At 38.2% G+C, this 23,833-nt stretch overlaps 1 protein-coding gene across 13 annotated transcripts in view; it reads right to left on the bottom strand.

Annotated features, from left to right (window-relative positions):
• LOC119905067 (inositol polyphosphate-4-phosphatase type I A-like) overlaps positions 1-23,241 on the bottom strand; it is a 68,242-nt gene extending 45,001 nt beyond the window's left edge. For 12 of the 13 annotated variants that reach the window (XM_038721779.1, XM_038721816.1, XM_038721832.1 and 9 more), the window contains exons 1-2: positions 23,108-23,241; positions 6,179-6,269 (exon numbers count right to left, since the gene is read on the bottom strand). The gene's annotated coding sequence lies outside the window, so the exon portion shown is untranslated. Of the gene's footprint in view, positions 1-6,178; positions 6,270-18,347; positions 18,367-23,107 lie in introns of those variants that run through there. The other variant, XM_038721788.1, reaches the window with a different exon arrangement.
• Between the last annotated feature and the right edge of the window lie 592 nt (positions 23,242-23,833).

Genomic DNA, 23,833 nt, shown 5'->3' with positions numbered 1-23,833 from the left:
ACATGAATGTACCAAAGAAAATGACCAGATTCGATGCATCTCTGGTCTTTGTTCCCAAATGTAGAACATTTCCAGTCTCTCAGCCAACTAGAGTCACATTTTCCATCACAAAGCCAAAAAACGCCAGGGTTTGAAAAGGCTTAAGACAAGCACTAGCTTCCAAGTTCCCTTATCAAAATTGGATTTCTACACATTTCCAAATCCCATGCTTTCAACAAACGTTTAGACTTCCTGACTTTATTTTAAGTTACTGGTCTGAGTTTTGTCCGTCAACACATTTCCCACACTTTCCTTTGATAGAATAAAGGAGGTTTTAAGGTAATTATGGTCTACACCTTATTTATGCATTATCTACTATACTCTATAGAGCCATAAACCTACATTCCTGCTAACCCTCAGAAATAACAATACAACCATCACTTTTCTTCTAGAATTTTAATTCAACATTCATCCTGACAAAGACAACTCTGCCTCACATTCAATACAAATCCCTTTGTGTATGACCTGTAACAGATGACAGATTAACACCTCAAATCAGTTAAGTAATTCGGCATGCCTGGGAATTTACTATCCTGCCAAAACAGTCCTGTGATGCCAAAAAAAAAAAAAAGATGCATCAAACATGAGGAAGTCTCTCTGAATTTATGGCAGCAAAGAAACTTTACTGAGGGGGAAAAGCTGCCATATAAGGGAACTCCAAATTTAGCCTGGCGTGTTAGTGAATGTGTGTGTGTAGGTTTGTGAGTCACATGAATTGGGGCACACACAGACCACAATAAATCCAGGCCAGAGCTTTGGACACATAAAACCCCAATCCAGGGATTCACCAAGTGGAATTTGGCTTATTAGGGGTATAACAGACCTATAGAGCCATTTACAATAGTAATTATGGGGAGTTTTTTAGTGCATTTAATCAAGTCTATGATCTGAATGACCCTATCCTATAATATGGATGTTTGCATTAAAAATAAGGGTGACCATTAGCTAATTTCTTGTTATTTCACATATTTAGTTTAGAGCGAACAACAATGCAAAGGCCATTCACTGTCTCTTACCAACAGTCAACTATGGTTTCCTTTAATCAAGACTGATCCTTTCCTTAATCGTGAAGTCACGTTTTCTTATTTTATACATTTAGCTAACCCTCTTATCTGGAGCGACTGTCAATGTTATATGCTTTTTGGTATAATATAACCACACCAGACAAGTCTTTAAACCAGATTTAACCTTTTTCGCATTGGTAACTTGATTCACCAGGCGAAACACCAGCAAGATTTTTCTCACAAGAAATCTCCTAAGTTCATACAAATAATGACTATAGTCTCCCAGAAGCAACGCACAGTGTAGCATTGCATCATTATAGCACTGAAGGTATCAGAGTATCTGCCACTGGACGTGGCTATTCCCATCCCTTCGTTTCTTTTAATCACAACTACGGCCATTCCCATGATTGAACCATGTAATTTTAGTTGAATAAACATGGAGGTGGCAGGTCAAAAAATGCTGATATGTGTTGGCAAAATAATCTCATCACAAGGTCCATTTAGCAGCCATTTAGGAACCTCCAGGTATAAACATAGTGTGTCTTCTTCGGAAGATGGAGTTGCCCATTTGTAAAGGAATCAATCAATCAATCAATCAATCAAATCACAACCAACCATTAAGACAAAGTGGACAAAAGGTGCTTGAAGCCTCAGAAAAACAGATATTTGAACATCTGCTATTCCATGACAACTCCAGGAACATTATGTGCGATACTTGTGAAAGCTCCAGAACAGCAACCATAATTTCTTTTTCAAGGACGAGACTTTTAATCTCAACTCATATGAGCCGTTTTGAATGAATGGCCTGCTGTTTAGCTTGGAGGACTTATTGAAAACGTAGCTTCTTCAATTCATCAGCCTAGAGAACGCAAATCTGCAGCATGTTGTGAAATCAGATATATAAAGACAAGCTTTAACAAGAGCAGCCATTAATAGCACACAAGAAGAAAATCTTGGCAAGACAAGATCCTGCATAAAGGGTAATTAAATGTAGAAGTCACAACCTGGTTTCAACTTTTAAACTCATTAATGTTTCCTTTACAGACTGTTCTCATCTTCTCTGCTTGTGTATACTTTATGTGTAAATGTATATGGCTGTGTTTGAAGCTTCTGTCTTAGTTTCAAGACAGACTGGGAGAACGAAAGACAGAGTGCATGAGAGTGAGAGTCCTGGTTGACCATACATGGTGAAACCCCGTTTTACTGCTTCCTCATTGCCAAGAGGCCTTTCACACACGGAAGACAAGGCATCACACCACACGTTTTTTGTCTGTGAATGTGTGTGTTTCTGTGTCTGGTCACATATCCTCTGAGAAGGGGGCAACCCGTTTTTCTAAATTTGGTTCTTTGTTGAACCATTTCACACAATATCCACCACAGAAGGGCAACATAAAACAGTGATAAATGTCCATGCCAGTTTCCAGAGTCAAAGGGGATGTCTTCAAATGTCTTATTTTGTCCCACCAACAGTCTAAATCCCAAAGATATTCATTATTACATAAATATATTCAGTTTACAATCATATACAATCACATATGTGACTGAAACTGGCTATTAATTATCAAAATAGCAGCAGATTCATGTCAATCTACAAATCAATCAAATGTCAGTTGTTCAGCTCTAGTCTGGTAACAAAGTAAATCTGCCAAATAGATTATTTTGAGCGTGACAGTACATAGTTTATCCACAGTGTCTTTCTGAGACATTTTCTTTTATGGAACACATGTGCTGATTTGTTTTGTTGTTTCGAACATGCCTCCCGACAGGAATTTGAATCCATCAGTGAGGTTATGTATAAAAGCTTTCTCAGCATAGCTCTGTAAAGACAATCTTGTGTATCCTCCTATAATAATAATAATCCATCCATCCATCCATCCATCGTCAACCGCTTATCCTGCGTACAGGTTACACTATGAGGTTAAACTGTTTTTTAACACACCAAATAGTAGATATGACGAGTTAGCATAATCCTAGTTTAAGGACATAATGCAGGATCATGATCAAAAAGGAAGCAAAGATCTATCTCAGGAGTAGAAATATGAGGTGTTTTCTTGTGATCAATATAACAGGCTTTTCTCTTTTTGAACTTTAGCAGAGGGTTGGCGCGTTCCTTTGATGTTCAGGAAAGTGTTGTGAGACTCTTACTTTTTTGCAATGGAAACCAATTTATTTCTGTTCTAACTTCCCTTCGTTTGAACAACACAAGGCTATACTGCATTGGCTATAACAAGTAGGCTTATGGTAGTATTATAGAGTTAAAACACAAACCTCTAGTCTGTCATGATAAATGTAGAATGTATTATATTGTCTCTCATTTGTATTAAAATATCTATATGCTTTCTAATTAATTGTGAGACCATAGCGGAACAAATTGGTAGCCTCTAACACTAGTGAGATAACATATTGAACAAGTTTCTGTAAGCTCACAGCTCTTCAGTATTTCTCTCTTTATTTCCTTAAAGGAGACCTATTATACTGCATTTCCAGTCCTATATTGTAGTTTTGTGACTTTTGTATGGCAGCTTTGCATGATTTATGTAGGGCTTCATTTCAGCCTCTGTCTGAAACAAGCTGTAGATGCTCCTGTCTCTTTAAGGCCCCCCCCTCTCAAAACCCACTGTCTTCTGATTGGCCAAGACCTGAAGCATGTTACCAGGCTGTTGTTGCCGCTGAGCAGTAAACACAGAGTGAGCACATCAAATGACCATATATAGAATACCGGCTCTGTGTAGCTCTATGTGTCATCAAACAGAGCCCTTAGTAGAAAAAGCTGTTGAAAACAGATCATTCAGAACAGGAGGAAATCTGAGGTTTTTGCGCACAGGGATTGCTTTTAAATACTTTAACCTCATTATCTGAAGCTTTGGCCATGTTTAAAATTAACATCCAACATCGTAACATTGTAGATAAGTCAAAAATAAGGAAAAGCATAATAGGTCTCCTTTAAAAACAGAGAAGCTTGAATTACAACACACACAGATGGAGGGTGGCATCATTACTCAAGTATATGTTTAAATAGCAATTAGTTGTTTGCTCCTATATTAATGTTCAGAATCTCATATACAGAACCTTTAAAAACAACACAGGTTGTTGAACAGGTATGAACATTGTCTTCCAAAAACGCCTATAACTGATACAAAAATGATTCTTTTGTGCATTTTCTGACATGCTTGTAGTCAGGTGTGGCCAACAAAAACAACTTGGTTAACATTACAGAAAGTTTGTGGTCACTGGTCAAAAAAAAGAACAGCACTGAGTGGGAAACAGTGGTTTATGTAACAGTTGGACGCTTTGTTGGCGCTTCCATCCACTGAACAATGTTACAGAACTTCTGCAATTGCTTCACAGAGACGAAAAGCTCCTTTGTGAGGAAAACATGACCAAATAACCAATGCTTGTTTCAGGTGAGGACATATTGGCAGGTATCAAGCTAACACAGGCTCACTGGAGGATTGTCTTCATCATTAAAGTTAAACAAGACATTCGTTGGAACAGAACACAGAGCAAACGGTCTTGATTTTTTAAAAACATTTTACCACCCACTGTTCTGCACACAGGATGCCACACTATGTTGAATTTTCATGAGCTGCTAGGTCTATGAAAATTTACATAAATGTAAACCTGTAAAACTGTATATGCAGTAGAAAATTGAAAAGACTACTGCAGTAGAAAATTACTGCATATGTATGTACACGGCCTGTTGAATAACTCAAAAGGGTTACTGCAACCTTCAAGTACTCTTTGACGTGAGGGTGGCTCCAGGCTGTCCAGATAAAAACAAGTAAGTCTAATTTTCTTGAGATATGCTTGTTTTGGGTAACTGGTTCTGACCACCCCTCTTTGTGATCTAGTTTTCATGGGTTGGACTGATTGTCAAGCAAAACATTTATTAAAACAATGGAGAATGACCAGAGACAGTTTTTCAATTCATTAAAATAAAAACTTTCCTGAAAGTAAACAGTCCAGGTACAACTGAAACTGGATATTAAAGGATTCATAAATTGAAGGAAGTTATATCACATCCATGATCTTCAGGGTGTTGATCTCTTCCTTATTGTAGTTAAGTACAGATTAAGACTACTATAAGCTAAAAGTTCTGCACAGAAACAGTATTTGAGTAGTTAGTACAAAGTGTATGTCTGTTCATACCAACAAATCACTTCTCCTAGCTCAGACTCGCATGTAAACATGATGAGACTGCACAGCAGCTGCCTGACCTGTCGCGGGTTTCACTGCCAGTTTAGAGGAACCTTGATGACATGACTGTGAAAATGATATTATTCTTGTCTAACTGGTTTACATAGTGATACAAAATAGAGAAATGATTCATCAGAACAATCAGTATATTTTCCATTATGAGCAATGCCAGTTTACACCATGTAGAAAAATTTCACTAACAAATTTAGTCATTGTTAGTCTCAAAATAATCACAACTGTGATCTTTACCTATATCCAGTAGTTTATGTTTGCAAATAAGTTTGTTTGTTAGTTAGCAGAATATGTCTAAAAGGTTGGATGATGTTTTTGGGTGCAGATCCAGAATTCTTTGATGGATTTCTTAACATTTTTGAGCATTTTTAAATTCTTTCAACTAAACAACTGCCTAAATTATTTAAGCAAATCTGGCAAATGTTTCCCAAGATTGTCCCAATCACTATTTTGATGCAGTTTTGCAAGTGAGAATTAAAAATGATATAAAAGGGATTATGCACAGCCTCATTTCCAATGCTATCAACTACTGAAGGAGTTTCAGTTTCACTTGTATTTGAGAAAATAGGAATTTTGGATTCTAACTTATTAGCTTTTCCTGCGAAGTTAACACAGATCTGTCTGGGCGCCCTGAGAATGTGCTGTTAAAAGTCACTAAATTCCGTCATTTAAAAGTGCCCCTCTTGCAAAATTGGGATTTATGCACCTTTGACAGTAGACATGTAGAAAGATTAGATTCAATTAATTAATCAATTAGCTCTTGGCATTCTCACTATTTTCAAATGTTTTAGACCAAACAGTCAATTAATAACTTAATATTCCCAGATTAATTCATACTTAATATAATAGTCAGTTGCAGCTCTAGTAATATGATATTCTTAGGATGTTACAGGAGGAAGTTTTGTCCTTATTTTATATCTACTCACAGTCTACTGATGGGATGAAGGAGAAGAGGAAGTAAAGTAATCCAGATTCAGTGAGGATGATCTTCCAGACAGGCCAGCAGAGATTCACAATCTGCAAAGACATGAAACAGAAGGTTTGACGTTTGAAAGTACAAGTTTGTTTTTGTTTGTTTGTCCACATAATCTTATCTTTGTATCTTTGGACTAAAACAAGTGGTGGCGGCGCAATGGATAAGATGCCTGACTTTCGTGTGAGAGACCTGGGTTCAATCCCTCCCTGTGACCCATCCACCGTTGTGTCCCTGAGCAAGACACTTAACCCCTAATTGCTCCAGAGGTGTGCGACCTCTGACATAAATAGCAATTGTAAGTTGCTTTGGACAAATCAGTGAAATGAAATGTGTCTTTGTACATCCTAAACACTTTTTGTCAGTTATTTCAACACCACAATATTGCTTGTTTCAAACGACAGATAACACAACCAAAGAATAGAAATAAAAAATGATGAGCACTTCTGTCAACAGTGTTGCCCCATGTTGCTCAATTGAGCCAACAATAGAGGCACTCCCTGTCCCCGTGTTTGTGTGTTTCATGTTCTTATATCCCAGTGGAGACTTAAACCTGAATGCAAACTTTTAAAAAAGTGAGGTCCCCACAGTTAGAGGCTGCTTTTTGATTTTTGGTTAAAACATAGTTTTAAGGTTAGGGTTACAATTAGGTCAAGGTTAGGATTAGGACGTTAAGTTTAGGGTTAGGGGCTTGGGAATGCATTATGCCAATGAGATGTCCCCATGATGACAGGGGAACAAAAGTGTGTGTGTGTGTGTGTGTGTGTGTGTGTGGGGGGGGGGGGGGGTGGACCCTGTGGGACTGGCATTAGAATAAAGCATGAATAATTTCTTTAGAGGGACGGAGCAGCTGTAGCCCTTTCACATGAAAATGAGCATCGCCTACACCCTCAAACACACACACACACACACACACACACACACACACACACACACACACAGAGCTATATTAGGTTTCTCCACCATGTTACTCTTGCCACATCACCAGCTACCTCTCAATTTATTCGGGTTAAAAACAACTCATAATCTTCAAAAATAATCACCAACAACTGATTTCACTGAAGCCCTGCAAACACTCTGACCTTGCACCACTAAATGCAGGAAATATTCTGAAAGCATTTCAGTAAAGTATTTCTAATCCAGCTCTGCCAAAAACTCTCAAAATGAAACAGTTGGGGTTTTAATTTAGAGGTGATTCATTTCCTGATATTGCTGTAATCAGTACAATATTAATATTGTGATTGAATTCAGTTCAGTCATATCGATATATATATTAAGTATCTTTTACATCGTTACATTTAAGTGATAAATATTATGACTGTATTGTGTGTGGATCATCAATTATCTTCAGTGTTTTCTAAAGTACTAATTAGGGATGAAACGGCTACCAGTGTAAAGATCAAGACCATGATCAGGGTGGCTGTGGTTCAGGAGATAGAGTGGGTTGGCTATTAATCGGAAGGTCGGCGGTTCTGGCTCCCCCTGGTTGCATGTCGAAGTGTCCTTGGGCAAGATACTGAACCTGAACCTGGCGGCTGTTCCGCCAGTGTATGAATGAGTGTGAATGTTAGTTTCCGTTTGAGCACTTGAATGTGTATGACTGGTGAATGCAGATGTAGTGTAAAAGCACTTTGAGTGGTCGAAAAGACGCTTAGAAAGGCGCTATACAAATACGGAGCATTTACATTTACAAGTCTTCAGAGGACCTTAAAGGTGGTTTAATACATTACCTAGTTTAGCCACCCAACAATAAATCAACAAATGTATTTTGTTGATTTAAAATCCGGAAGTGATTGAATTGTTTGTAAAAGTGTTGTTATCATTGTCTTTTTAAGACTTCTTAAGAGTTTGTTAATGTGGTTAATTGATCTATAAAATACAGTTTTAAAAAGTAGATACAGTTTCTTAATTGAAATGAAAGAAAATCTGCTATATCATGGGATACAGCACTATTGTGATATAAAACTGCATATGCTGTGATCGAAGTTTATAGACATTTTGTTACTTACTGTAGTTATATCATGACATCAACCAATTAAGACATTATTAGTCTTGCTAATGTTATAAGCACGTTTTGTAATTTGAGGTTATATTGTCTATGAAGATTCTCAGTCATCCAGGTCATAGTTATCCAACGAAGGTTAAAATCAAGGGCAACTGGACTTGGTTGAAGATACTGGAAGACATTTCGTCCCTCATCCAAAGGACTTCTTCAGTTCTGACTGACTGGCAGGGAAACTCAGCTATTTAACCTCAGTGGGGTCGTTGACCCGGGCCAACGACCCCACTGAGGTTAAATAGCTGAGTTTCCCTGCCAGTCAGTGTGTATGTATTTAAATCCAGCCAGTTGACACTATTTTGATCAATATCCATATTCCATACAAATAATAATTAATCTAAAAGTGGGTTATATATCAGCATGCTAAGGTTAGACTTAGGACTGAAACGATTCATTGATTAAATTGATTACTAAAATGCTTCATTTAATCCTTATTATATAGCACTGTTTCGCATGGACATTTATTACTGTCGCACATCAGCTTACGCTGTGAACACGAGCTGATTATAATGGCTCTGTTTGCAAAGTGGAGGAAGAGAGAGAAAATAGCGAGGGGCGAAGAAGAAAGTGTCCAAACTATGGGATTATTTTAAGCTAAAGAAAACAACAAGAACTCTGTAATGTTACAGTCCGTCCACCGTAACAGTAACCACAACTTTAGCATTTAACTGAAATCATAATTGATTGTTGAGTTGAAGGCAAAGTAAGCCGCAGAACTCAGCTGAAAATGTGCACACGTGCGTTGTTGTTCTACTGTTTGGGCCGTGAGTTGTAACTTCAGTCATGAGTTAACTGGGTGTCGGGGACCTCAAGCTCTTTATAATAAACAGCTGTTTCGTGTGCAGAATCGCTCATTTCCCGTTTTACATTTCACGTGTATTTTCTTGACAAAACGTGGTTTGGAGAGCTGCGTCGGGTGACAGAGTCGCTGTCAGCTTGTGTAGTGTGACCCCATGTCACCGATCAGTCACGTAGTGTGAATGCCACAACGACTTCAAGACTCCCATCACAAGACGGCAAGTTGTGTAGTGTGAACAGCACGGCCATCGGCCGACGCTGAAAGTCGTGTAGTCTGCATGAGCCTTTAGTTTAACTTTTATAGCACTCAGGTGATGTTTGTGTTTGTAAAGTAGCTGTCTGGTTGTTGGTTCTAATGTTTGCTGTATGATACACTATGAATTTCCGAAAGGACCAATAAATATCTATCACCTATAAATGTGCACAGCTGATCCTGTTCCCGTTAAATGACGCATCGATGAATTGTTGAAATAATCTATAGAAGCTTCGAATACTAAAATCATCGTTAGCTGCAGCCCTAGTTAGCTTTGTCAGTTAGCCAACAGTTACACCAGTCAGTGAGTGGGTGTAAAGATTTAGTAACCGCTAATGTCTATGAATGAACTGCTTGTGAGAGGAAACCTGTTTTAATGTAGACACATACAATATTCAATTATACCTGAACCAATCACAGACCAACATAGTGTAATGTTCCAGTAAAAGCCAAAGACAAACTGAGATCCTCTACAGCCTGACACTATATCTGCTAACAAAATAAAATTATTTGCTTCCAGAGCTCAACTGCAAAACATAAACCTTTCAACAAACTGTTGACATGTTGGATAGAACAAACCTCACAGTGTGTGTGTGTGTGTGTGTGTGTGTGTGTGTGTGTGTGTGAGAGAAACTGCTTCTTGCACAAGTCAGCATCACTTCCTTCTGTTGTTTCCGGATGTGTATTTAAAGTGGCGGTCTGGCTGGCAACAGTAACCTTCATTCTTTTGTCTGGGTTGCACATAACTATCTAGCTGCCTCACTGCCACAACGATTGCAAAGAACTAACAATACCCTATGTGTAAAGTAAAGAAGATCATCAGCCATCTCTCTAGTCCCCTCTAGTTTGTATATTTAGTCAGAATCGCATGGCTACCCTAAACCTGCTCAAATGTCCCCACCCTCAAAGTCTAATTGGTCCTCACAAAGATAGATGTACAAGACCAACACACACCCAGACCACTGAGTTCCCCAATGAGAAACTCAGCCAGTCAGTCACCTCATGCAGGTCAAATCACTTTCATTTTGAGTTAAGTAATACAACTCAGATAATCTCACTTGTTTACAATATCATATTGTTTAGACAATTATCTAGTATTATTAGACATTACCTTTATACGAGCAGCATAAGTATCTAAGTTATGTATAGATATTGAAAAATTACTTGATATAGGTGAAACTGCATAGGAAAACAGTGTTTCGCACAGAATAACTGTGGTGGGGGGGTTATGCCGAATTTTGCATGCCTGCCGAGAATTGCATGAAAATGCCTAAAAATGCTTTTAAACGATATGCAATTCTTTGTGGGGTTCATCAATAGCGATAAATGATCAATATATCTTTAATGAACGCTATGAATCGTTAATATATTATTACACTAAGTAACACTTAGATTCTCTCTCTGCCTGTGGAAAAGGAGCAGGATCATTTCACCTCAGCAGAAGTTTTTAACAAAATACTGATTTTGAGGTATGAAAGTAACTTTTTGGATGTACAGTATTTTTCTTCTGGTATCTAAGTTTAAATTACTACAAATTTAACCCTTGTGTTGTCTTCCCGTCGACCATGCACTTTTTGTCCTCCCGGGTCAAAATTGACCCGATCTGGTTTGCCTGCTTTTAAAGCATCCAGTTTAACTTATCACCCAATTCTGTGTTACACCTTCTTAGCCAACTTCATTCCAACTCATTACCACTATTTTTACACTTCTTGGTGGAATTCATGGTCAATATATCTCATTTATATGAAACTATACCAAATTTATAAGCTAAAAAAGCAGAAATTATGAATTCTTTTGATTAATAGTTAGGATCAGAGGACTATATGTTGATGGATTATCACAGACTAGTATATGTCAAAGTTTGGTCTGGATACTGGTTTGAAACCATTTCATTATTTTTAATGGCAGCAAATAATCAGACTTCTTGTCCTCCCGGCTGGATTAGAACCAGCGAGCATCAACAGACCCAAGTATGTGATCTATCTTTGCTGTACACATAATGCCCCTGTTGTTTGTCATGTTCAGCACTATCTTTTCTATTTGCTCTGGCAGAAAACATCTTATCTGTTGAAGCATATTCCTCAGCTTCTTTACAGTTGTGCTCTTCTTCTCATAAATCCTTTTCTTCTGCAGATTCCTCCTAGTCTCTCTCCTCCTCAACAGGGTTCCAAATTATATCTAGAGTCTCTGACACAGTATAGTATGGTAGAGCATGATAGGGAGGCCTCTTTATCGTGTTGTCTCAGACTAAAAGGGCTAAAAAGCTTCAAAAGCGCAGATTTATCATTTTTGTTGTTGTTGTGAAAGGCATATCAAAGGAGTGGTAGGAGCACGTTTACAGAGATGTACTTACACTGACGAAACACTTTTGTTAAGGCTCCAATTCATTGTGAGCTGAACTCAAAGATCTAAGACTTTCTCTATGTACACAAATGGCCTATTTCTCTCAAATATTGTTCACAAATCGGTCAACATTCTGTGTTAGTTAGTACTTCTCCTTTGCAGAGATAATCCATCTACCTCACAGGTGTGGCATATCAAGATGCTAATCAGACAGCATGTGTATTGCACAGGTTTGCCTTAGACTGCCCACAATAAAAAGGCCACTCCAAAATGTGCAGTTCCATCACATGCCACAGATGTCTCAGGTTTTGAGCGAACGTGCAATTGGCATGCTGACTGCAGGAATGTCCACCAGAGCTGTTGCCTGTGAACTGAATGTTAATTTCTCTACCATAAGCCGTCTCCAAAGGCATTTCAGAGAATTTGGCGGTACATCCAATCGGCCTCACAACCGCAGACCATGTGTAACCACACCAGCCCAGGACCTCCACATCCAGCATGTACACCTCCAGGATCGTCTGAGACCAGCCACCTGGACAGCTGCTGCAACAATCGGTTTGCATAACCAAAGTATTTCTGCACAAACTGTCAGGAACCGTCTCAGGGAAGCTCATCTGCATGCTCGTCGTCCTCTTTCGGGTCTCGACCTGACTGCAGTTAGTCGTCATAACTGACTTGAGTGGGGGTTCTTTTCTATGGGCCGGCTCTGGGACAAGTGGGGCCCCCCTTCTCTGCCATCCCACACTGCAGTTAGTCGTAGTAGCTAGTAAAAACGCGGCGCTCCCATTGGAATGAATTGAAAAAAGATGCTGACTTCAGAAAAAAACGCTTTGGTGGACACGGGCGCCAAGTCTGCAAAAGTAAAGATCCTTTCAATTTGTTTATATAGTGGATTTAAAGTAGTTGATTGTATAAGACCCATAACTGTTTTGAAGATGGGTCTCCGACAATGACAGCATTGGGTTGGCCAGATTTGTGCAGCAGTGTTTCTGATACCAACCATTCAATTCATAGACGGGTCCGTTGTCCGTGTTTGCGAGAGAGAGAAAGAAAGATCGAGCGAGAGGATGTGTGGAGAGAATATGCGCTGCAATCAAAAACGATTTTAAAATGGGTCGCCAAATTTACTTGGGCGGCTTTTAATCTACCTGGGCCAAGTAAACCCTATGTGTGAGAAACAGTGGAGAAATGTCAAATTAATCAACCAATTGGTGGACTTGCAACAACGCCAGTGAAAGGCCACTAAACACAATTTAACATAGAGTTCTCGCTCACTACTGTTTAGTGAACATTCGGGGTGATTTCATGACACTGACCATACCTGGCAACAAAATTTATGTTGAATCAAACAAACAAACAAAAGAAAACCCCACAAGTTAGGAGTCTCTCTTTGACTGGCTCTGAGAAAAAAGACTGCAAGCACCAGTTCCCACAATATGAGGGAAGTAATCAATGAAGACTTGCTGACATGAAACAAAGGTTTAAACTGCTGGTTCAACAAGACTGATTATAAAAATTCAAGTAACCAATGCTGTACTCTCTTGTCTTAATCTGGAACTATGGAAACACGTTTCCCTTTTGATAAAGACGAGTGCTGTGTCTCAATTTGGAAACTTCACACAGTACACTAACATGCAGTACACTGTGCACTAACTTGTGTACTAGTGTGTAAATGTTGACAGGGTAGTGTCTCAAATCAAACACGAATGTGGTGCACTTACGGGAAATGACAATTGCAACATTTGACCGCTTCTTCTTCTTTTTAACGGCAAATTGTAATTGGGGCGGATCATTATCGACACCATTTGACCGCGATTGGCACACCCCAAAATAACTGATGGCTTGTTTGCTCACTTGACTTCAATTAATTTTTTATTAAAAATTAATAAAAATAAACATACTTTTACTTTTACAATTGCAACAGCTGGAGCTTCCTTGGCCTCAGCTGTTATGAGTGCACCATGCGGGTCCTCAGCTTTTTGCCATACTTGTCGGTGTGTACGCACTAGACTCAAAATAGTAAGTGTAAGAACGTGCGCGAACTGAGACAGCAAAAGATTCACCCTGTGTTTTCATACTATGAGGATAGTGAGGTGCATAATTAATTCTATTGAGTACAGATGATGAGCAATAGTCAATCATGCTGGATCAATGTTGACAGAACATAATCTAATGTTTAGTAGATCTCTGCGGGATAAATTGCTTGCAGCTCAGAGTGGCTGTACTAAATGCTAAATTCTGCATGCTAACATGCGCAAAATAACAATGCTAACATGCTGAGGTTAAGCAGGTATAATGCTTACCGCATTCACTATTTTCATTTATTGTGTTAGCATGCTACACGTTGCTAATTAGCACATAAAACCAAGCACTGACGAAACTGATGGTTATGTCATTAGTCTTGCAGATTTTTGGACATACATGGTAAATGAAAAAAGTCAGAGGATCACCAAAGTCTGTGGGATTTATTCTCATCCACCAAGCATGTCTGTATAAAATTTCATGGCAATCCATCCAACTGCTGTTGAGATATTTCAGTCTGCATGAAAGTGATCAGACCAACCTACAGATCAACATTGCCATCCATAGAGCCAGATCATTTCATTGGCTTCTGGTGCAAATCAGGTTTTTCAAGGACTTTCCAGGGTTTCAATCAAGTAGCCTAACATTTAGGATATTTGCTGTATTTCAAGGAAACAAGTGAAAAGTGAAATTATTATTAAGGCAGTGGTATTTTTTCTGCGTAAAATATGTTTTAAGGCTTAGTTTGTTCTTGTACAAGGAGAACATCAAACAGATCCACATGATAATGATCTCATTTGGTCTGAGGAGATTTAGGCATCAGCCAATGAATCATCAGCATGGAAACACACAAAAAAAACAACGTGACTCTGACCAGTGAGTCGCCTTGAGGAAGTCACATAGGCTTATTAGAAAAAACAGGACAGGTGTCTCCCTAATTGCTTAAAATAGCTATTTATTTTTATACTGAAGTAGGGCTGAAACAATTCATCGATTAAATCAATTAAATCAATTACTAAAATGTTCGTTTAATCCATATAACATAATCCATAAGTATACAGCACACTGTTTCACATGGACATTTATTACTGTCGCACATCGCGCTTATGCTGTGAACACGAGGTGATTATAATGGCGCTGTTTGCAAAGTGGAGGAAGAGAGAGAACATAGCGAGGGGCGAAGAAGAAAGTGTCCAAAGTATGGGATTATTTCAAGCTAAAGAAAAAAACAACTCTGTAATGTTACCGTCCGTCCACCGTAAAACGAACCTTATATCGCCTCCGCAACAGCATGACGGCATCTGATCAGAAAGCACCGGTGTTCTGCCAGCGGACCACAGTAAAGGTAAAATAAAAGTAACTTTAGCATTTAACTGAAACCATGATTGATTGATGAGCTGAAGTCTAGCCAAAGTAAGACGTGGGTTTGTTGTTCTACTTTTTGGGCCGTGAGTTGTAATCTCACAGTCATTCGTCCCTGCTACCTGCGTGTGCTAATCCATCCTTTCACCCATATTGTTTGTCTTTATAATTGCTATCTTTATAATAAACAACAGCTGTTTCGTGTTCAGGATTGCTCATTTCCCGTTTCACATTTCACATGTATGTTCTTGACAAAACGTGGTTTGGAGACCTGCATCAGGTGACAGAGCTGCTGTCAGCTTGTGTAGTGTGTGACCCCCTGTCACCGATCAGTCATGTAGTGTGCCGCCAAGCAAAAGTACTTCTTAAACGACACATCGACGAATCGTTGAAATAACCTATAGAAGCTTCGAATACTAAAATCATCGTTAGCTGCAGCCCTATACTGAAGGGATCTGGTGTTTTGCAGTACGGCAGGAGCAACGGTTTTGGGTGAGAGTCCAACCTCAGTTTGAAATACTACTTTAAAACGCCAAAAAATAAAATGTTTGGTCTACAGAATAATCCTATTATTTCAAATATTTTAGAGGGTGTCTGTCTCATTCTGGACTATAAATGTATTAACAAAAATGAAGCTTTAGAGAATGAAAGCAGTCAAACGTGCAGTCTAACAGGTCTGTTTCATGTCTCTGTTTTGTTTTGCATGAGAAGCCACAGTGATGCCGTTTGCCAGGATGGACATTTGTCTGCCTCATTTGTCGGAGGCATTGTGTTTAACATCACAGGGCTGCAGGGCGTTCTCACTACAAAAAAAACATGCTGAAAAACAAAACAAAAACAGTGCGCAAACATGCAAATGCTCCTTTAATTATCAAAGATGCTACTGCTTCGATATCATGCTAAACTCTCAAAATTTATGGGGAAAAGAAAACATGTTTGTTTCCAAATTAAGAATATCTGTTATACCAGTATCACTTGCCTGTTCACCCACATCTACTTCGGCAAACTGACCAGTCAGTGTGACACAGCTTTTTTTGTGGATTTCTCCCTTTGGTTTACATTTGCATTTCACACTGTAAACATTTATCTCATCTGAATTTGTGCAGCGAATGCAGGATTGTAAACCAAAAATGAAGGATATCAAAGGTCATCTTTGGTCATCACAGATGGGCCACTTAAAGACTACCTAAACTAACGTTATTAAAAATGTATACACTTTTATGAAGGGGAAAACGAAGGAGCTATTTCACACAGCATTAGCAAGTTTTAGTAAGATCCTTTAACTAAATGTTTTGTTCACATATTTTACTCAATTTCATAATATAAACTAGCAACCACTTATTACACACATCGGCACCTGCCTTATGGAGGACCGATCCTGACACAGTCAGAAATAAATACAGAAATAAATAAATGCTCAATAAATAAGCATGCAATTAAATACACAAAAAAATAAAGTAAATAAATAAATGTAGGTAGTAATTAAATTATACAAGGAGACATAAATGTATATATTTTAATTAGTGTCTTTACTTATTCACCTTTGTAATAATTACCTTATGTATTTATTCTCCGTTATAATCTTCACCTTTATTTGTTACTTACTTATTTTTTAATGTATTTATTTATGTGTGTTTTAATATTTTTGTCTGTTTTAGTCTTCCTTTGTATTTTTTTACCTTATTTATTTTCACCCATGGTATTTATTTCTGCCTGTCCTTTTTACATTTGTGTATGCATTTCTGCCTCATTATGCAAATGAGGAGGGGCTGTGTCTCAAGGGGTCATCTTCTCTGCTATTGGTGGACCAGTCAGACAGGAGAGCTCCTACTCTGCCTGCAGACATCAATGAGCTGCCCCTCACACAGTCAGATGGCTTCCTTCAGTGCGCTGAGGTGTTTAACAACTCTGAAGACAATACTACCAGCCATGTCTTCCTTCCTTAATACAAAGGAAGAATAAAACAGACAAAAATATTAAAACACACACATAAATAAATACATAAAAAAATAAGTAATTAATAAATAAAGGTGAAGATTATAACGGAGAATAAATAAACAAGATAATTATAACAAAGGTGAATAAGTAAAGACACTAATTAAAATATATACATTTATGTCTCCTTGTATAATTTAATTACTACCTACATTTATTTACTTAATTTTTTTGTGTCTTTAATTGGATGCTTATTTATTTATTGAGCATTTATTTATTTCTGTATTTATTTCTGAATGTGTCAGGATCGGTCCTCCATACTGCCTATGTTCATCCCATACAAAGCTACCCTTTGATATCAACGGAGAAGAGAAGACAGGAAAGTGGAGAAAAAATAGAAGAGGTTGTCAGATCTTATAAAACTTGAGCCGTGAGTAGGATGCTTAAGTGTGCCATTACGTCCTCTGGCCAGCGTTTAAGAGAGTAGTAGTCATTTTCCATCTGAGGGGAAGCAGTCATTGAGCAAGGAGAGTAGAGGATAGTAGGCCACAACTACAACTTAGCAAAGTCCTCTGGGACCACCCCAAATATAACTGTCAAAGGATTAGGATCAATAACAACCCCCTTCCAATAATCCTCCTAGTAACAAAATTCTAGAGCTGAAAACACCGTTTTTAAGCAAAAATGCCAAATATTCACTAGTTAAATTAAATTCTGATGATTTGCTGTTTTTCTTTAATTATGTAATTATTTACAGTATGGGTTTTGGATAGTTTTATACAATATTCCGAACTCAGGTTAATCAAGCCCTGCTAAATTCACCACCACACGAGATGCAGCAGAAATCTCGGTGGTTTACCACAGCCGAAGAAGTAGAAACACATCAGACAGGCTATCATTTTAAGTCACTCTGTTCGTACCATAGAAACATTTATTTCTACTCATCTCACGTCACCAAGCTTATGTTGTCCTTCTCTACTGTTTTTGAAAACCACAATACACCTGCCAGTACACTGCATTGCCCCTGTAGACTGCAGTAAAACATATGTCGTTCCCAAGTACTGAAACTACTACAGCAGTGACTGTGTTAGTAAAACTATCCTTCGTCTTTACTGTCTCAACACACCATTTTGCTATTATTTGCAGCGGAAGTGCAGCAAAAAATTCTCCCATTGGTTAAAAGACCAGCCAATTAGCATACAGCATGATTGCGCGTTTTCTCCCAAATGCCCAAATGCAGCTCGGATGTCATTCCCAAGACATAAAAAAGAGCGTCACAGTCCAAATCTGGGTGATGATGGTTTCAAAAATGCCGGCTTAACAGATGGCTGCCAGGGTTTCCACACATACCTGAGGACGTCCACTCCGCTCCGCTCCGTCTGCTGCCGATGGATGTAAACAAACTCACGCTGCAGATGCCGTCACGAGGCAAAGAGACTGCAGCTGCCACCAGCGCTCACCCTCTTCCCTTCCTCCTGCTTCCCATCTCTCTCTTCCTCACCCTCTCTCTCTCTCTCTCTGCTTCAGCTTGCTGCTTCCCAAACAGCCAATTAACTCTTTCTCTGCCTGGTCTGCAGCAAAAACAGCAGCATTATTATTACGATGATTAGGAGATTATGTTTCTGTTATTAAGCCTATCCTCATGGGGTGGACAAAATAATAGAAACACCAGTCAGTATAGTACTCCAACAGTTGAATCAACACCTCGCGACAAAAACTGAACATGACAACCTTCATGAAGCGAGGATTTATTGCAGAGTGTTGGTCAATTAAACATCTTTGACTGTGGGTTGGACAAAATAAGCAACTGAAAACATTACATTGGGTCCTGGGATATTATACAGGCCTTTTCTATTTTTTGATATTTTATAATTAAGGAAAATATTTGGAGTAATTGTTAGTTGTTTACTGGGTATCATTTTTAAAATTTCTTTGATACCAGTGCTGATAAAACACCTCATATTTGGTGCCAATACATTGTACTTTTTTGATACCTTACTTTGACAAATGTTGATTTTTTTCTACAAAACCCCTTTTTTAAATTTAACAAAAGAAGCCAAAGTTCTCAAATGTTAAATGTCTAAACAAAAGCAGACATACCAAATCTTTCACAAAGACAAAAATAAATATTGATGTAAATCAGGAACTACCTAATCAAAGAATCCGTAAACAAGATTACATTGACTTTTGATGCCAACTTTCTGTATTTGACACTTTTATCCATGTGTCTGTCATTTAGGTTTTAATTAATATTTTTTAAACTATATCATATTGCTAGAGACAACTTTGCAACTTATGAGGATGATCTTGATGTTTTTATCTGTTAAATTCATCCCAAAATGTTTTTCATCAGGAGTAACAACATAGCATTCACATAGCTCGTTTTATATAACTTTTAAATCAAACCATAACAATCATAAAGTATATGATAAAGAAAAGAATCAAATGCTCACATTTGTTAAGCTGGAGTCTGTGAACAGATTTCAAGCTGCGAAGAAGAAACATAAATCCTATTTTTATTTTTTTTCCAGGAGTGAAATGATTTATACAACAGATATTTTTTGCATTGGAGCTGGCTCGTACGGAGACAAATTACGTTGTTTGCCATGCTCCATGTGGCAGTCCCACCTTTGGCAACGCACACACTCTCCTTTTTGATGGCTCTCCATTTTCCCCAATGCTCATTAATAATTAATATGACTATTGCAATGAGAGCATCAGCAGACCAGTGTGTCTATCCATGCACTGTTAGCCTGCTCTAGTGAATACAACGTATTGTCCAACGAGGTGTGTGTGTCTGTGCGAGGCACTAAAGAAAATAGAGTTGTGCATGAGTGTGTGAAGTGTTTTTTATCGGCTCACAAGTTACAAGGAGAAGGGGACAAATGAAGAAGTTTTACATCTTAAAAGCAAAGAGATTCAGGGAAAGGGAGTGTCTTCCATTAATGACTCCAATATTCCTGATTTTATTTTTTCTTCTCTCTAGTTTGTTTTTTGTTTTGTTTTTACAAATATGATGAGATAAAAGATGAGACAAACATATTTGTTTTTCTACTGTGATGGCAAATAATCAAACTTTCTGAAACAAACAAAAATTTTGGTATAAAATAATGGTGAAATTAATGCTGAAATAAAAGAGTAAAAAATATATACAAAGTAGTAACAAGTATGCTGCTTGTTTTACAAAATGTTCAAATCAAGTTGCATTTTATTTTAAAGGATTTAACTCCTGAATTCCTCTTGTCATTTAAAGCTTTGACTAAGAGCTGCAACGATTATTCGATCAAATGTTAATCTGACACAGCTCATTACAGATGGTGTGTCTATCCACCTGAATCTCTTTGTTATGTCAGCTGCATGCTTCTCTTCCTCCATCTTTGAAAACCAGACGGGCGGATCACGTCTGTCACACACGTGCTCGCTGTATAAATACTGTAAGTCCCTATGACGAGAGCAGAAAAGGCAGATACAGAGGAAGACACAGATGAGGATGAATCAACAGGCTCGACCCTCTGAGCTGAGTGGGAGAGTTTGATGAGTCAGCACACACACACACACACACACACACACACACACAAAATCAAAGATATGATGGAGACAGAGGACACTAACCATGTGATTTCCAATCAAATCTCACTCTATCAATACAATGTAACAGTGCCAATGGCCTATTTTACTAAATTATACGACAAAAATATATGCTTTACCTCCCGTGTGAAACCTGATTAACAACAAAGAGTCACTGCACATGAAATGATTAGCTAACAGAAAATCATTCCGCAACTATTTTGACAATTGTTTATTTAATCACTGCAAGCAAAAATGCCAAACATATTTTGCTTCCAGCTACTAAAATATGAAGATGTGCTGCTTTTCTGTGTCATAAATGTAAAAAAACTGAATATCTTGTGATTTGGATTGGACCAAACAAATTTTATAGACAAGCTGATTAATCAATTAATCTAAACTGCAAATTTATTGTTAAAGAAATTAATTTAGCTGCATCCATAAAAGTCACCATAACTGCCTAATTTGCATTAATACTCATTGATACTGACATGTTAGAGTGGCAACTACAACTGCTTTGTAATTATCCATGAATATATTTTATAAAATGTCAGACAGTGACAAACAGGCTACTCACAGTTTCCCAAGTGGCTTGTTGTGTTCAAACAACAGTCCAACCACCCACATATATTCAATTTACAATTGAATAATAAAAAAGAAAGAGTAGAAAATCATCACATTTGAGAAGCTGCAATCAGCTAACATCTTTGTAAATTTTTTGTTTAATAAAAGGCCTTAAATAACAAACTGAAATTAAAACTGCTCAGGTAATTGCTGTCATGCAGCCAGTAAATGGCTGGACAGAGAAAATAAGGATTGACAATAACTTTAGTAATTATATGGAAAGGGTTCCCAACTGTTTTGTGTAAATGCCCCACTAGGCCACACAAACACCCTGACACCTTGATAATACTATAAAACGCCTGTTAACATTCACGGCATCTCTCAAAGTGCCAGTTCCCACATCAAATCTGTTTTTTAACTTGGTTGCTAACACTATATGCTGTGCCTTTAGACCGTAAACCAGCTGGTCTGAGCCAAGGAACGACTGGGAGAGGGACAAGCAATAATTGATGTGGACGTGCGGGAGGAAATGGAAATATAGGGGTTTTTTCGGGCTACAGGAAGTACAAAACACCCACACACACAGAAAAAATGTAAAAGCAAAGCAAGGATGCAGAATGACGTTTTATTGTTGGATTTAGCACAAAAACATGGAAATTCAGACGCAACAAAATAAGTGACTGCATGTCTGAAGCAGCGGTGAAACACTGGTCCAAGGTTTTTCAATTGAAAGTAAGTATAGAGGGAGCATAAGTATGGTATAATCCCTTAACATATGACTATAAATCAAGCTTAAGTCATGTGATGACACCTGAGGCAGCTCTATTCTCAGAACAAAGGCAGTTAAATGGGGCTGAAAGCTCACAAAACACAATTTTATTATTTTCTCACCTGTAGAGACAAACTAAAACTATATAAAACATGACATAGCACAATTTTACTTCCATTTGCACACATGCAGCCAACTCTTAAATCATATAAGTGGATTTATTGGTTCCCTCCCTGGCACAATAACAGAGGAAAAGCCTGACAAAGCTCCCACCTGAAGCCACTTCCAGTGTCAAACTTTGAATTTTGGTCATAGGCAACACACACACACACACACACACACACCAAAGGGCCTCCTTTTCAAGCAGGTCACTCTCCTCCTCATAAAAGAGCATCATCAGCTCTTTGAAATCGATGTTCACGCTGACCTTGACTCCTGCTCAGCGTAACTCTAAACCATTGGTGATGGCCAGCTGAGTGCATGCAGTTTAATGTAATGCAGCGTGATGCAAACACACACACAAACACAAACTCAGCACATGTGCACATCCACAGTGCGACACATACACACATGTATACACACACATACTGTATTAACACACAGTGTGAAATGACAGAAATCCATCTGTGTGTGTAATAGGATGTTTTGCAGTATGACTCACAGACATATCATAAAATAAGCATGGCCAACAATGGCATGGCAATAAATGCTGTATGTTTTCACACACAGGCTTAGAGGAAACCCTTTACTATCGGAGTTACATAATACTAGCGGTTTCTCAGGCAGTGACCTGTCTGCCACACTCACTCAAGGAGCCATTTACACAGTATCATGCGTCGTGTCAGAGGAGCTTCTTCATCTATGACACTAGACCCCATTTAAAACTAATATTCAGTCCCGTTCAATGTGCTTTCTGTCCTTATTGCTGACTTGCTACGCCCTGTCCTGCTCCTGCGTTATTCTACTGTCCTCAGCTGCTTTCTGCCGTTTACTGTTTTAAAGTAGGTGCCAGAAATGAGTCAAAACTGTCCTGTTTACTAGAATAGTTACTAACAAACTAAAGCTTCCGTTTCCGAACTTAACTTACCGCTAACAGTGTTAACGTTAACTGTTAGACAAACACCTACAAAAGCCTAACTGTTAGCCGAGTAACGCCGTCATTATGCTGCGTATTTTGATTTAAAATTAACCGTAATTAGCCGTTACTTACGGGTTCAGCTGTGTGTTGTGATAAAATATCCCATAGTTGGACAAAATACAACTGTTGAGAGGAGTGTGTCGTCAAGCTGCCGCACTGTTTCTGTGTTTCTCTTTCTGGCGGTGGCGGTAGCAGACAGCAGGGTGGTCACGCCCCCTGCGTGGCACGTTGGTGGCGTCATCACGCAGGCTCGTAGGCACTACGTAGATTTTTGTTCAAAAAGTCTTTTATTCGCATTTATCTAACAGATGAATTTAAACACGTGTATAACTGTTCCTTCTCTCCCCTTTAAACTATGCAACCTAAAAGTAATTACATTTACTCAAGTACGGTACTCAAATATGATTTTTAGGTACTTGTATGCGAGAATTGTCATTTTATGCAAGTTATATCATTAATTTCAGAGGCAATATTGCACATTTTACTCCACTACATTTTTCACAGCTATAGTTACACTGAAAATTGAGAGATTTATAACTACTTACCCCAGAACCACTACAGTAGGCCATCTATTAGTACCAAACATAAATGTGTTTCTTTTTGTTTTGCAGTATCTTGTATGACAAAGTCTTCCTTCATTCATTCAGTCCTCATTCGTTCAGAAAGGATAATGATGATGTTTCTAATCATAATAATTAAAATGGTTTACACTTGGTCGTTCAAATTCAAATTCAAATCAGCTTTATTGGCATGAATGTATAACAACAATATTGCCAAAGCTACAAATAAATTATATAA

Source organism: Micropterus salmoides, unplaced genomic scaffold (assembly GCF_014851395.1).
Source record: "Micropterus salmoides isolate LMB-PRFRI ecotype aquatic unplaced genomic scaffold, ASM1485139v1 Ms_hic_scaffold_1, whole genome shotgun sequence".
Lineage (NCBI taxonomy): Eukaryota > Metazoa > Chordata > Actinopteri > Centrarchiformes > Centrarchidae > Micropterus > Micropterus salmoides.
Note: the sequence above shows the minus strand (reverse complement) of the source record. Positions and strands in the feature narration are given on the sequence as shown.